Source organism: Nerophis lumbriciformis, linkage group LG32 (assembly GCF_033978685.3).
Source record: "Nerophis lumbriciformis linkage group LG32, RoL_Nlum_v2.1, whole genome shotgun sequence".
Classification (NCBI taxonomy): domain Eukaryota; kingdom Metazoa; phylum Chordata; class Actinopteri; order Syngnathiformes; family Syngnathidae; genus Nerophis; species Nerophis lumbriciformis.
The window spans coordinates 2812227-2824883 of record NC_084579.2 but is presented as its reverse complement, the minus strand read 5'-3'; the positions used below and the strand labels follow the sequence as shown (position 1 = coordinate 2824883).

The following is a 12657-nucleotide window of genomic DNA, read 5'->3' as shown; positions in this document are numbered from 1 at the left end:
GATATGGAAGAGTATTACACGGTTACTCTGCCGAGCTCTAGACAGCACCGACATTCAACAACAACACATCATTTGCAGACTACAATTACAGCTTTGCGTGGTTAAGATATATATATATATATATAAGAAATACTTGACTTTCAGTGAATTCTAGCTATATATATATATATATATATATATATATATATATATATATATATATATATATATATATATATATATGTATGTGTGGGAAAAAAAATCACAAGACTATTTCATCTCTACAGGCCTGTTTCATGAGGGGGGTTTCCCTCAATCATCAGGAGATTTTAATGGGAGCATTCACATACCATGGTTTATATAGGGCACAGAGTGGGTGGGTACAGGCTGGCCTAGGGGCGTGGTGATTGGCTCATGTGTTACCTAGGAGGTGTTTCCGTCTGTGGCGGCATGCTGTTACAATTTCGCTGCGCTTGTTGAGGGATGACAGGTCTGGACGGTAAATAATAAACAGTTTCTCTTTCAAGCATAGGTTGCATCTTTTATTACCGCTATTGTAAGGTGTGCTGGATGCAAGAATTTGCCATGTTATTGAATATTCAACATTATTGTCTTTGAGGTCCCAAATGTGTTTGCTGAGTTCTGTGGTATTCCGCAGGTTTTGGTTCCTGAAAGAAGCCTTGTGATTGTTCCATCTGGTTTTAAACTCTCCTTCAGTTAATCCTACATATGTGTCGGATGTGTTAATGTCCTTGCGTGTTACCTTAGATTGGTAAACAACTGATGTTTGTAAGCACCCCCCGTTGAGAGGGCAAGAAACCTGATTGCCCTCTCAACGGTGGGTGCTTACAAACATCAGTTGTTTACCAATCTAAGGTAACACGCAAGGACATTAACACATCCGACACATATGTAGGATTAACCGAGGGAGAGTTTAAAACCAGATGGAACAATCACAAGGCTTCTTTCAGGAACCAAAACCTGCGGAATACCACAGAACTCAGCAAACACATTTGGGACCTCAAAGACAATAATGTTGAATATTCAATAACATGGCAAATTCTTGCATCCAGCACACCTTACAATAGTGGTAATAAAAGATGCAACCTATGCTTGAAAGAGAAACTGTTTATTATTTACCGTCCAGACCTGTCGTCCCTCAACAAGCGCAGCGAAATTGTATCAGCATGCCGCCACAGACGGAAACACCTCCTAGGTAACACATGAGCCAATCACCACGCCCCTACGCCAGCCTGTACCCACCCACTCTGTGCCCTATATAAACCATGGTATGTGAATGCTCCCATTAAAATCTCCTGATGATTGAGGGAACCCCTCATGAAACAGGCCTGTAGAGATGAAATAGTCTTGTGATTTTTTCGCACACATACATATATATATATATATATATATATATATATATATATATATATATATATATATATATATATATATATATATATATATTGTTACTTTACATGCAGGCGGCTTTTGGTCCCCGGGCAAATTTTTTTTTAGGCCACTGCGGCCCCCCCATGTCAAAAAGTTTGGACTACGTCGGACACGCGCAAAGCACTCTGGATAAATCTCTACCATATATCTGTTGGTGTCTCTTAACCACGGGGCCCCCTATGGGGCCGCCAAAAAATATCTGTTTATCAGCCGAGCTCTCAGTTGTAATACACTTTTCTGCCACTTGTGGCAGTAATAACAATATCAAACAAAAAGATGAAGTCTGGGGCTAAAGTTAAGAAGTGCAAAAAATACGACCAAATTGGTAAAACTGTATTTTCATTTTATTGAGTTTTGTTAAAAAAAATATATATATATATTATTTTGGTTTATATATTTTAACACATCATAATTACATGTAGATGTACAAACCCTGTTTCCATAAACGGAATACAATGACTTGCAAATCATTTTCAAGCCATATTCAGTTGAATATGCTACAAAGACAACATATTTGATGTTCAAACTCATAAACTTTATTTTTTCTGCAAATAATCATTAACTTTAGAATTTGATGCCAGCAACACGTGACAAAGAAGTTGGGAAAGGTGGCAATAAATACTGATAAAGTTGAGGAATGCTCATCAAACACTTATTTGGAACATCCCACAGGTGTGCAGGCTAATTGGGAACAGGTGGGTGCCATGATTGGGTATAAAAGTAGATTCCATGAAATGCTCAGTCATTCACAAACAAGGATGGGGCGAGGGTCACCACTTTGTCAACAAATGCGTGAGCAAATTGTTGAACAGTTTAAGAAAAACCTTTCTCAACCAGCTATTGCAAGGAATTTAGGGATTTCACCATCTACGGTCCGTAATCACATCAAAGGGTTCAGAGAACCTGGACAAATCACTGCACGTAAGCAGCTAAGCCCGTGTCCTTCGATCCCTCAGGCTGTACTGCATCAACAAGCAGTGTGTAAAGGATATCACCACATGGGCTCAGGAACACTTCAGAAACCCACTGTCAGTAACTACAGTTGGTCGCTACATCTGTAAGTGCAAGTTAAAACTCTCCTATGCGAGGCGAAAACCGTTTATCAACAACACCCAGAAACGCCGTCGGCTTCGCTGGGCCCGAGCTCATCTAAGATGGACTGATACAAAGTGGAAAAGTGTTCTGTGGTCTGACGAGTCCTCATTTCAAATAGTTTTTGGAAACTGTGGATGTTGTGTCCTCCGGACCAAAGAGGAAAAGAACCATCCGGAAGTGTAAAAGGCAGCATGTGTGATGGTATGGGGGTGTATTAGTGCCCAAGACATGGGTAACTTACACATCTGTGAAGGCACCATTAATGCTGAAAGGTACATACAGGTTTTGGAGCAACATATGTTGCCATCCAAATGGACGCCCCTGCTTATTTCAGCAAGACAATGCCAAGCCACGTGTTACATCACCGTGGCTTCATAGTAAAAGAGTGCGGGTACTTTCCTGGCCCGCCTGCAGTCCAGACCTGTCTCCCATCGAAAATGTGTGGCGCATTATGAAGCCTAAAATAGCACAACGGAGACCCCCGGACTGTTGAACAACTTAAGCTGTACATCAAGCAAGAATGGGAAAGAATTCCACCTGAGAAGCTTCAAAAATGTGTCTCCTCAGTTTCCAAACGTTTATTGAGTGTTGTTAAAAGGAAAGGCCATGTAACACAGTGGTGAACATGCCCTTTCCCAACTACTTTGGCACGTGTTGCAGCCAGGAAAATCTAAATTAAATCAAATATGTTGTCTTTGTATTGCATTCAACTGAATATGGGTTGAAAATGATTTGCAAATCATTGTATTCCGTTTATATTTACATCTAACACAATTTCCCAACTCATATGGAAACGGGGTTTGTACTTACATTGACAGTTTAGTTAGAACAGTCATTATTAATTTGGTTTATTGTAGCACAACATAATTGTATGTAAATGTTGTTTTGTCCTTTCTTATTTTTCTTAATCAATGTTTAAATGTCCAATAAAGAATCAACTTAATGTCATTAGACAAGGTTGTGAACTGATATCATTTTTCAATAGCACAACAATAAGTGGCCTTAGTGGCTAGAGTGTCCGCCCTGAGATGGGTAGGTTGCAGAGGTGTGGACTCGAGTCACATGACTTGAACTCGAGTCAGACTCGAGTCATGAATTTGATGACTTTAGACTCGACTTGACAAAATGTAAAAAGACTTGCAACTCGACTTAGACTTTAACATCAATGACTTGTGACTTCACTTGGACTTGAGCCTTTTGAATTGACATGACTTGACGTGACTTGCTACTTTCCCCAAAACCCAAAGATGAAAAAGTTATTCGGGAGCGCTCCGTATTTTTCATTGTGTACTTGTCTATCAGCGTTGCGTGTGTCAGCTGGTGTGCTCTCAGTACAACAGCCAATCAAATTAGATCTACTTTGTTTTCATCACACAGCATTCATCCAATCAAACTGCAGGACAACCAACGAAGAAGACATGTCCAAACCACACGCCAGTGAACAAAAAATGATACCTAAAATAATTTTGTTTGGGTATAAAAATTACGAGGTGGTCAACACAAAACGGTTTGCAGTATGCAACACATGCGGTTCCAAAATGACTGATGGAGAGGCAACAACTTCCAACTTCGTCCGGCATTTGAAGTTGCACAAAGAAGGGTAAGTTTTGAATGTAAGATAACGTTTATTGGCTAAGTAACGTGACTTTTATTTGCTGTGTAGTTAAATCAGTGAGGCTGTAAACTCACTGCTAACGTTATAACGTTATTGCAAACACGGGAATCTGTTGCAGTTCACTACCTTATTCATACTTTTTGTTCAGTGATTTTTTTTAAGCAGGGTTACGTTAGTCAATATATCACACGTAACGTTAGACGGCGGTCAGCAGCACCGCGTATTTTAGCCACCTAAAAAAAGACAAAAATAGTCAAATAAAGGTCAGTTAAAATGTATACTATATTATAAATATGTGTACCGTTTTAGCTAGCTTTCTGACATACTGTTGGTTGTTTACCTCAGTGGTCCCCAACCACCGGGCCGCGGCCCGGTACTGGTCCGTGGATCGATTGGTATCGGGCCGCACAAGAAATAATTTTTTTTTTTCTTTTTTTAATTAAATCAACATAAAAAACACAAGATACACTTACAAGTAGTGCACCAACCCAAAACAACTCTCTCCCCCCTTTTGTTCTGGGCATTGAACATGAAGACTCTTCCTTCACTGTTCCGAGTGGCCATGAGAGTCTTGGCAGTGCCTGCCTCCAGTGCTCCAGTGGAGCGAGTTTTCAGCCATGGTGGCATCATACTACGCCCCCATCGTGCACAAATGACTGACAGACTCTTGGCTAATTTGGTCTTTTGCAAATGCAATGCAGCATAGGGCCCTGACATATAAAAAGTACAACTTTTTTGTTATGTTCACGTATATGTCATGTTTTTTCAATGTTAACACTTTTGTACAAATAAGTACATTTGCACTTTATTTTTCAATGTGCTTGTTCTGTAAAGGAATGAGTTAATGTTTAAAATGACTGGTTAATAGTGCTATTATAAAGTGCAATGTCAGCACAATTTTCTTTCCTGCAATTTAAAATGCACTTGTTTTAATAAATAAATACAGCGTTTGAAAAGCATACACAATCTGTGTTAATATATTAGTCTGTGGTTAAAAGGACTTGAAAGGACTCGAAACTCAAAATGCAGGACTTAGGACTTGACTTGAGACTTTCCAGTCTTGACTTTGGACTTGACTCGGGGCTTGCCTGTCTTGACTCGGGACTTGACTCGGACTTGAGGGCAAAGACTTGAGACTTACTTGTGACTTGCAAAACAATGACTTGGTCCCACCTCTGGTAGGTTGTGAGTTCAAACCCCGGCCGAGTCATACCAAAGACTATAAAAATGGGAGCCATTACATCCCTGCTTGGCACTCAGCATCAAGGGTTGGAATTGGGGGTTAAATCACCAAAAATGATTCCCGAGCGCGGCCACTGCTGCTGCTCACTGCTCCCCTCACCTCCCAGGGGGTGATCAAGGGTGATAGGTCAAATGCAGAGAATAATTTCGCCACACCTAGTGTGTGTGTGTGACAATCATTGCTACTTTAACTTTAAAGCATAATTCAGTGTTAATAATTGAGTGTAAAAGTAGACCTCAAGGACGTGTTTTAAATGTAAGTCCTAATTCCAACCCTTTAATGAGTTCAATCATTTCAGCAGGACATGTTGGACTAGATGTTCTGGGAAGAGGAACATCCATCTAACTTCTGACCTGACAAATGGACACAATCTCGTAAAAAAAAAAAGCCGTTATTTCCGTCACATCCCGCAGGCGGGTCACTTGGACCTTCCACGCGTGTCCTCACCTGTCCAGGCTGACCGAGGAGCCGGGGAGTCCCGTGTAAAACCAGGGCTGGAGTTCTTGGATCAGAGCATCTCCTGCCGCGCGCCGGTTCCACCTCTGAGCCAAGCGTGAGATCTTACCCTCGGTCCTGGAGGACACAAGACAATCAGGAGCAAGTCAAGTCCCAGCCGCCGGCGCCCGGAAGGAAAGTGTTTTTGCCGCCGCGAGTGGAAGACCGACCCCCAGAACATCTCCAGAAAACTATTCATCTGACGGCGGCTCCGAAAGTGGCTGATACTCACTGGAGGAGAGCCAGTGGCTGCCTTCAGGCTCTGCGTCCACCTGTTCAGCAGGCGGGCGCATGGTCCACCGGCACCAGAGCCAGCGAGCGAGCGAACAGAGCGGTGCGAGAGGGAGGAGAAGTGATGAGATGGAGATGTTTGAAGAGCCTTTCATATCTCGGGCGCACACACACGCGCATGTAGGAGTGGCAGGCGCAGGAGAAGGCAACAATGGGGGGGGATTAGCGGGCGTGAAAATGATGTGATGTTGCAGGGGACGGAAAAACAGTCCATCGTTCCAACCGTCACTGGCAAACTACGTGCACACGGCGGCCAGTCAATTAGGTACATCAAAGCAGTGTTTTTCAACCACTGTGCCGCGGCACACTATACAGTCTGGTGTGCCGTGGGAGATGATGTCATTTCACTTATTTGGGTTCAAAATATTTTTTGCAAAGCAGTACCGTATTTTCCGCACTATAAGCCGCACCTAAAAACCACAAATTTTCACAAAAGCTGACAGTGCGGCTTATAACCCGGTGCGCCTTATATATGGATTAATATAAATATTTATTTTCATAAAGTTTCGGTCTCGCAACTACGGTAAACAGCCGCCATCTTTTTTCCCCGTAGAAGAGGAAGCGCTTCTTCTTCTATGGTAAGCAACTGCCAAGGTAAGCACCCGCCCCCGTAGAAGAGGAAGCGCTTCTTCTTCTACGGTAAGCAACCACCCGCCCCCGTAGAAGAAGAAGCGCGCGGGTATTACGTTTCATTTCCTTTGTGTGTTCCATGTTGATATACGACTCCATGCGCGCCCACATCACAGATGGTGTCAAAAAACAAGTGAAGCACACAAATACAACACTCGCCGTCATTCCGGGTGGATTAACCAAAGAACTCCAACCGCTTGATATTGGTGTCAACAAGGCATTTAAAGCACGACTGCAAACGGCGTGGGAACAATGGATGACCGAAGGCGAACACACCTTCACTAAGACAGGGAGACAGCGCCGGACGACATATGCCAACATCTGCCAGTGGATCGTAAATGCCTGGGCGGATATTTCGGTCACAACTGTGGTCCGAGCTTTCCGGAAGGCAATGACTTCGACGAGACGGAGCCGGCCATTTTGGATCCCGTATTCGCCCAACTTTTTAATTCGGACACCGAAGGAGAAGAATTCGAGGGATTTATGAATGAAGAATAACTTCAGAAAGTGAGCGTTATGTTTATTTTGTGTCCGGCCCTAACCAATCTGGCGCCCTAGGCAAGATTTTAGGTGGCGCCCCCCCCCACATCGGCAGTGAACTGTATATACTCACAAGAAACCGAATAGCTTTGTCTTTGACCTTTTTTTTTTTTACTTACAACTATACCTAATATATAAAGGGGTGGAAAAGTGACTATTACCTGCAGGGCAAACATTAGCTAACCAGAAGGCAATAACAATGTAAACAAAAAACACCTGCTTAAAAGATCTAATACAAATGTCCCTGAGGAATGTAAGGTGGGAGTACTGTAATTACCTAACGTTACATTATTATTTTCCATAACAATTTAGCCCCCTCCACAATATTAACCCGACGTTAAAACAGAACTAGCTATTTATTGATTAGCAATTGCCGAATCATGTAACATTAGCTTAATGCTAAAAAGCCAGGTTACTATCACATTCTGTAACAGACAAATAATTTCATGTAGGCTAACGTTACCTACCTGCTACCTCTGTCTTTTCTTGTTTCTCCTCATTTTCTTTTCTCTTTTTTCTTCCCTGGGCACCTGACAGTTTTGGCCGTTTTGACATCTTGTGTTGATTTTTTGATGTGGTGACGTCCAAAAAGAGTCATGATACGGGAAGGGAGGGGGCGCATCGTGCTGGGGGGGCGGAATGTTGTAACAAATAATATTTCTATTAAATAGGCTTTACTTTGCATTTTAATTAACGTGGGATTATTTTTTGTATTTAGAAATAATAGTACCACCTTTTTTTCTCTTTTTTTTTCTTTCTCTCCAACATTTGTGGCACTTGCGTGGCGCCCCCTGATGGACGGCGCCCTTAGAATTTGCCTATACGGCCTATGCCACGGGCCGGCCCTGGTTGTGACATTAACGTTCGAGCAACATTATGTAACATTGATGTTATTGCTCTGCACTATTTTGAATTTTACTATGTTTGTGATTGCACATTTGCGTACATTTTGGGAGTGAACAGAGTTGTTAGAACGCTGGTTTTTAATATATTATTAAAGTTTGACTGACCTATCTGACTGTTTTTTTGACATTCCCTTTAGCGCAGTTAGATGCGGCTTACAACACCGGGCGGCTTATAGGTGGACAAAGTTTTGAAATATGCCGTTCATTGAAGGCTCGGCTTATAACCCAGGGCGCCTTATGGTGCGGAAAATATGGTAATTATAGTCTGCAAATGATGTGTTGTTGTTGAGCGTCGGTGCTGTCTACACTCTTAGAAATAAAAGTGCTAAGTAGAACCATATAAGGTTCTTCGGCTCGTCCTCATAGGAGAACCCTTTTTGGCTCCAGGTAGAACCTTTTTATAAAGGTTCCACCTGGAACCCTTTTGGAGGGTTCTACCTAGAACTGTGTGTGTAAGGTTCCACCCAGAACCCCCCATGAGAGGTTCTACAAAGAACCCACGCAGGGAGTTCCACTAAGAACTCTTTCATGTTTCAAGGGTTTCATCTAGAACCCACACAGGGAGTTCCACTAAGAACCCTTTCGTATTTCAAGGGTTTCATCTAGAACCCACACAGGGAGTTCCACTAAGAACCCTTTTGTATTTCAAGACTTTCAACTAGAACCCACGCAGGGAGTTCCACTAAGAACCCTTTTGTATTTCAAGGGTTTCATCTAGAACCCACACAGGGAGTTCCACTAAGAACCCTTTCGTTTGTCAAGGGTTTCATCTAGAACCCATGCAGCGAGTTCCACTAAGAACCCTTTCATGTTTCAAGGGTTTCATCTAGAACCCACACAGGGAGTTCCACTAAGAACCCTTTCGTATTTCAAGGGTTTCATCTAGAACCCACACAGGGAGTTCCACTAAGAACCCTTTCGTTTGTCAAGGGTTTCATCTAGAACCCATGCAGGGAGTTCCACTAAGAACCCTTTCAGGTTTCAAGGGTTTCATCTAGAACCCACGCAGGGAGTTCCACTAAGAACCCTTTTGTATTTCAAGGGTTTCATCTAGAACCCACACAGGGAGTTCCACTAAGAACCCTTTCGTTTGTCAAGGGTTTCATCTAGAACCCATGCAGGGAGTTCCACTAAGAACCCTTTCATGTTTCAAGGGTTTCATCTAGAACCCACACAGGGAGTTCCACTAAGAACCCTTTCGTTTGTCAAGGGTTTCATCTAGAACCCATGCAGGGAGTTCCACTAAGAACCCTTTCATGTTTCAAGGGTTTCATCTAGAACCCACACAGGGAGTTCCACTAAGAACCCTTTCGTATTTCAAGGGTTTCATCTAGAACCCACACAGGGAGTTCCACTAAGAACCCTTTTGTATTTCAAGACTTTCAACTAGAACCCACGCAGGGAGTTCCACTAAGAACCCTTTTGTATTTCAAGGGTTTCATCTAGAACCCACACAGGGAGTTCCACTAAGAACCCTTTCGTTTGTCAAGGGTTTCATCTAGAACCCATGCAGCGAGTTCCACTAAGAACCCTTTCATGTTTCAAGGGTTTCATCTAGAACCCACGCAGGGAGTTCCACTAAGAACCCTTTTGTATTTCAAGGGTTTCATCTAGAACCCACACAGGGAGTTCCACTAAGAACCCTTTCGTTTGTCAAGGGTTTCATCTAGAACCCATGCAGGGAGTTCCACTAAGAACCCTTTCATGTTTCAAGGGTTTCATCTAGAACCCACACAGGGAGTTCCACTAAGAACCCTTTCGTTTGTCAAGGGTTTCATCTAGAACCCATGCAGGGAGTTCCACTAAGAACCCTTTCATGTTTCAAGGGTTTCATCTAGAACCCACACAGGGAGTTCCACTAAGAACCCTTTCGTATTTCAAGGGTTTCATCTAGAACCCACACAGGGAGTTCCACTAAGAACCCTTTTGTATTTCAAGACTTTCAACTAGAACCCACGCAGGGAGTTCCACTAAGAACCCTTTTGTATTTCAAGGGTTTCATCTAGAACCCACACAGGGAGTTCCACTAAGAACCCTTTCGTTTGTCAAGGGTTTCATCTAGAACCCATGCAGCGAGTTCCACTAAGAACCCTTTCATGTTTCAAGGGTTTCATCTAGAACCCACACAGGGAGTTCCACTAAGAACCCTTTCGTATTTCAAGGGTTTCATCTAGAACCCACACAGGGAGTTCCACTAAGAACCCTTTCGTTTGTCAAGGGTTTCATCTAGAACCCATGCAGGGAGTTCCACTAAGAACCCTTTCAGGTTTCAAGGGTTTCATCTAGAACCCACGCAGGGAGTTCCACTAAGAACCCTTTTGTATTTCAAGGGTTTCATCTAGAACCCACACAGGGAGTTCCACTAAGAACCCTTTCGTTTGTCAAGGGTTTCATCTAGAACCCATGCAGGGAGTTCCACTAAGAACCCTTTCATGTTTCAAGGGTTTCATCTAGAACCCACACAGGGAGTTCCACTAAGAACCCTTTCGTTTGTCAAGGGTTTCATCTAGAACCCATGCAGGGAGTTCCACTAAGAACCCTTTCATGTTTCAAGGGTTTCATCTAGAACCCACACAGGGAGTTCCACTAAGAACCCTTTCGTATTTCAAGGGTTTCATCTAGAACCCACACAGGGAGTTCCACTAAGAACCCTTTTGTATTTCAAGACTTTCAACTAGAACCCACGCAGGGAGTTCCACTAAGAACCCTTTTGTATTTCAAGGGTTTCATCTAGAACCCACACAGGGAGTTCCACTAAGAACCCTTTCATTTGTCAAGGGTTTCATCTAGAACCCATGCAGGGAGTTCCACTAAGAACCCTTTCAGGTTTCAAGGGTTTCATCTAGAACCCACGCAGGGAGTTCCACTAAGAACCCTTTTGTATTTCAAGGGTTTCATCTAGAACCCACACAGGGAGTTCCACTAAGAACCCTTTCGTATTTCAAGGGTTTCATCTAGAACCCACACAGGGAGTTCCACTAAGAACCCTTTTGTATTTCAAGACTTTCAACTAGAACCCACGCAGGGAGTTCCACTAAGAACCCTTTTGTATTTCAAGGGTTTCATCTAGAACCCACACAGGGAGTTCCACTAAGAACCCTTTCGTTTGTCAAGGGTTTCATCTAGAACCCATGCAGGGAGTTCCACTAAGAACCCTTTTGTATTTCAAGACTTTCAACTAGAACCCACGCAGGGAGTTCCACTAAGAACCGTTTTGTATTTCAAGGGTTTCATCTAGAACCCACACAGGGAGTTCCACTAAGAACCCTTTCGTTTGTCAAGGGTTTCATCTAGAACCCATGCGGGGAGTTCCACTAAGAACCCTTTCATGTTTCAAGGGTTTCATCTAGAACCCACGCAGGGAGTTCCACTAAGAACCCTTTTGTATTTCAAGGGTTTCATCTAGAACCCACACAGGGAGTTCCACTAAGAACCCTTTCGTATTTCAAGGGTTTCATCTAGAACCCACACAGGGAGTTCCACTAAGAACCCTTTTGTATTTCAAGACTTTCAACTAGAACCCACGCAGGGAGTTCCACTAAGAACCCTTTTGTATTTCAAGGGTTTCATCTAGAACCCACACAGGGAGTTCCACTAAGAACCTTTTCGTTTGTCAAGGGTTTCATCTAGAACCCATGCAGGGAGTTCCACTAAGAACCCTTTCATGTTTCAAGGGTTTCATCTAGAACCCACACAGGGAGTTCCACTAAGAACCCTTTCGTATTTCAAGGGTTTCATCTAGAACCCACACAGGGAGTTCCACTAAGAACCCTTTTGTATTTCAAGGGTTTCATCTAGAACCCACACAGGGAGTTCCACTAAGAACCCTTTTGTATTTCAAGACTTTCAACTAGAACCCACGCAGGGAGTTCCACTAAGAACCCTTTTGTATTTCAAGGGTTTCATCTAGAACCCACACAGGGAGTTCCACTAAGAACCCTTTCGTTTGTCAAGGGTTTCATCTAGAACCCATGCAGGGAGTTCCACTAAGAACCCTTTCATGTTTCAAGGGTTTCATCTAGAACCCACACAGGGAGTTCCACTAAGAACCCTTTCGTATTTCAAGGGTTTCATCTAGAACCCACACAGGGAGTTCCACTAAGAACCCTTTTGTATTTCAAGACTTTCAACTAGAACCCACGCAGGGAGTTCCACTAAGAACCCTTTTGTATTTCAAGGGTTTCATCTAGAACCCACACAGGGAGTTCCACTAAGAACCCTTTCGTATTTCAAGGGTTTCATCTAGAACCCACACAGGGAGTTCCACTAAGAACCCTTTTGTATTTCAAGACTTTCAACTAGAACCCAAGCAGGGAGTTCCACTAAGAACCCTTTTGTATTTCAAGGGTTTCATCTAGAACCCACACAGGGAGTTCCACTAAGAACCTTTTCGTTTGTCAAGGGTTTCATCT

The 12657-nt window shown here is 43.0% G+C and overlaps 1 protein-coding gene across 1 annotated transcript in view; it reads right to left on the bottom strand.

Annotated features, from left to right (window-relative positions):
• ankfn1a (ankyrin repeat and fibronectin type III domain containing 1a) overlaps window positions 1-5951 on the bottom strand; it is a 54220-nt gene extending 48269 nt beyond the window's left edge. Inside the window, exon 1 of the mRNA XM_061926681.2 lies at window positions 5832-5951. The gene's annotated coding sequence lies outside the window, so the exon portion shown is untranslated. The remainder of the gene's footprint in view (window positions 1-5831) is intronic.
• Between the last annotated feature and the right edge of the window lie 6706 nt (window positions 5952-12657).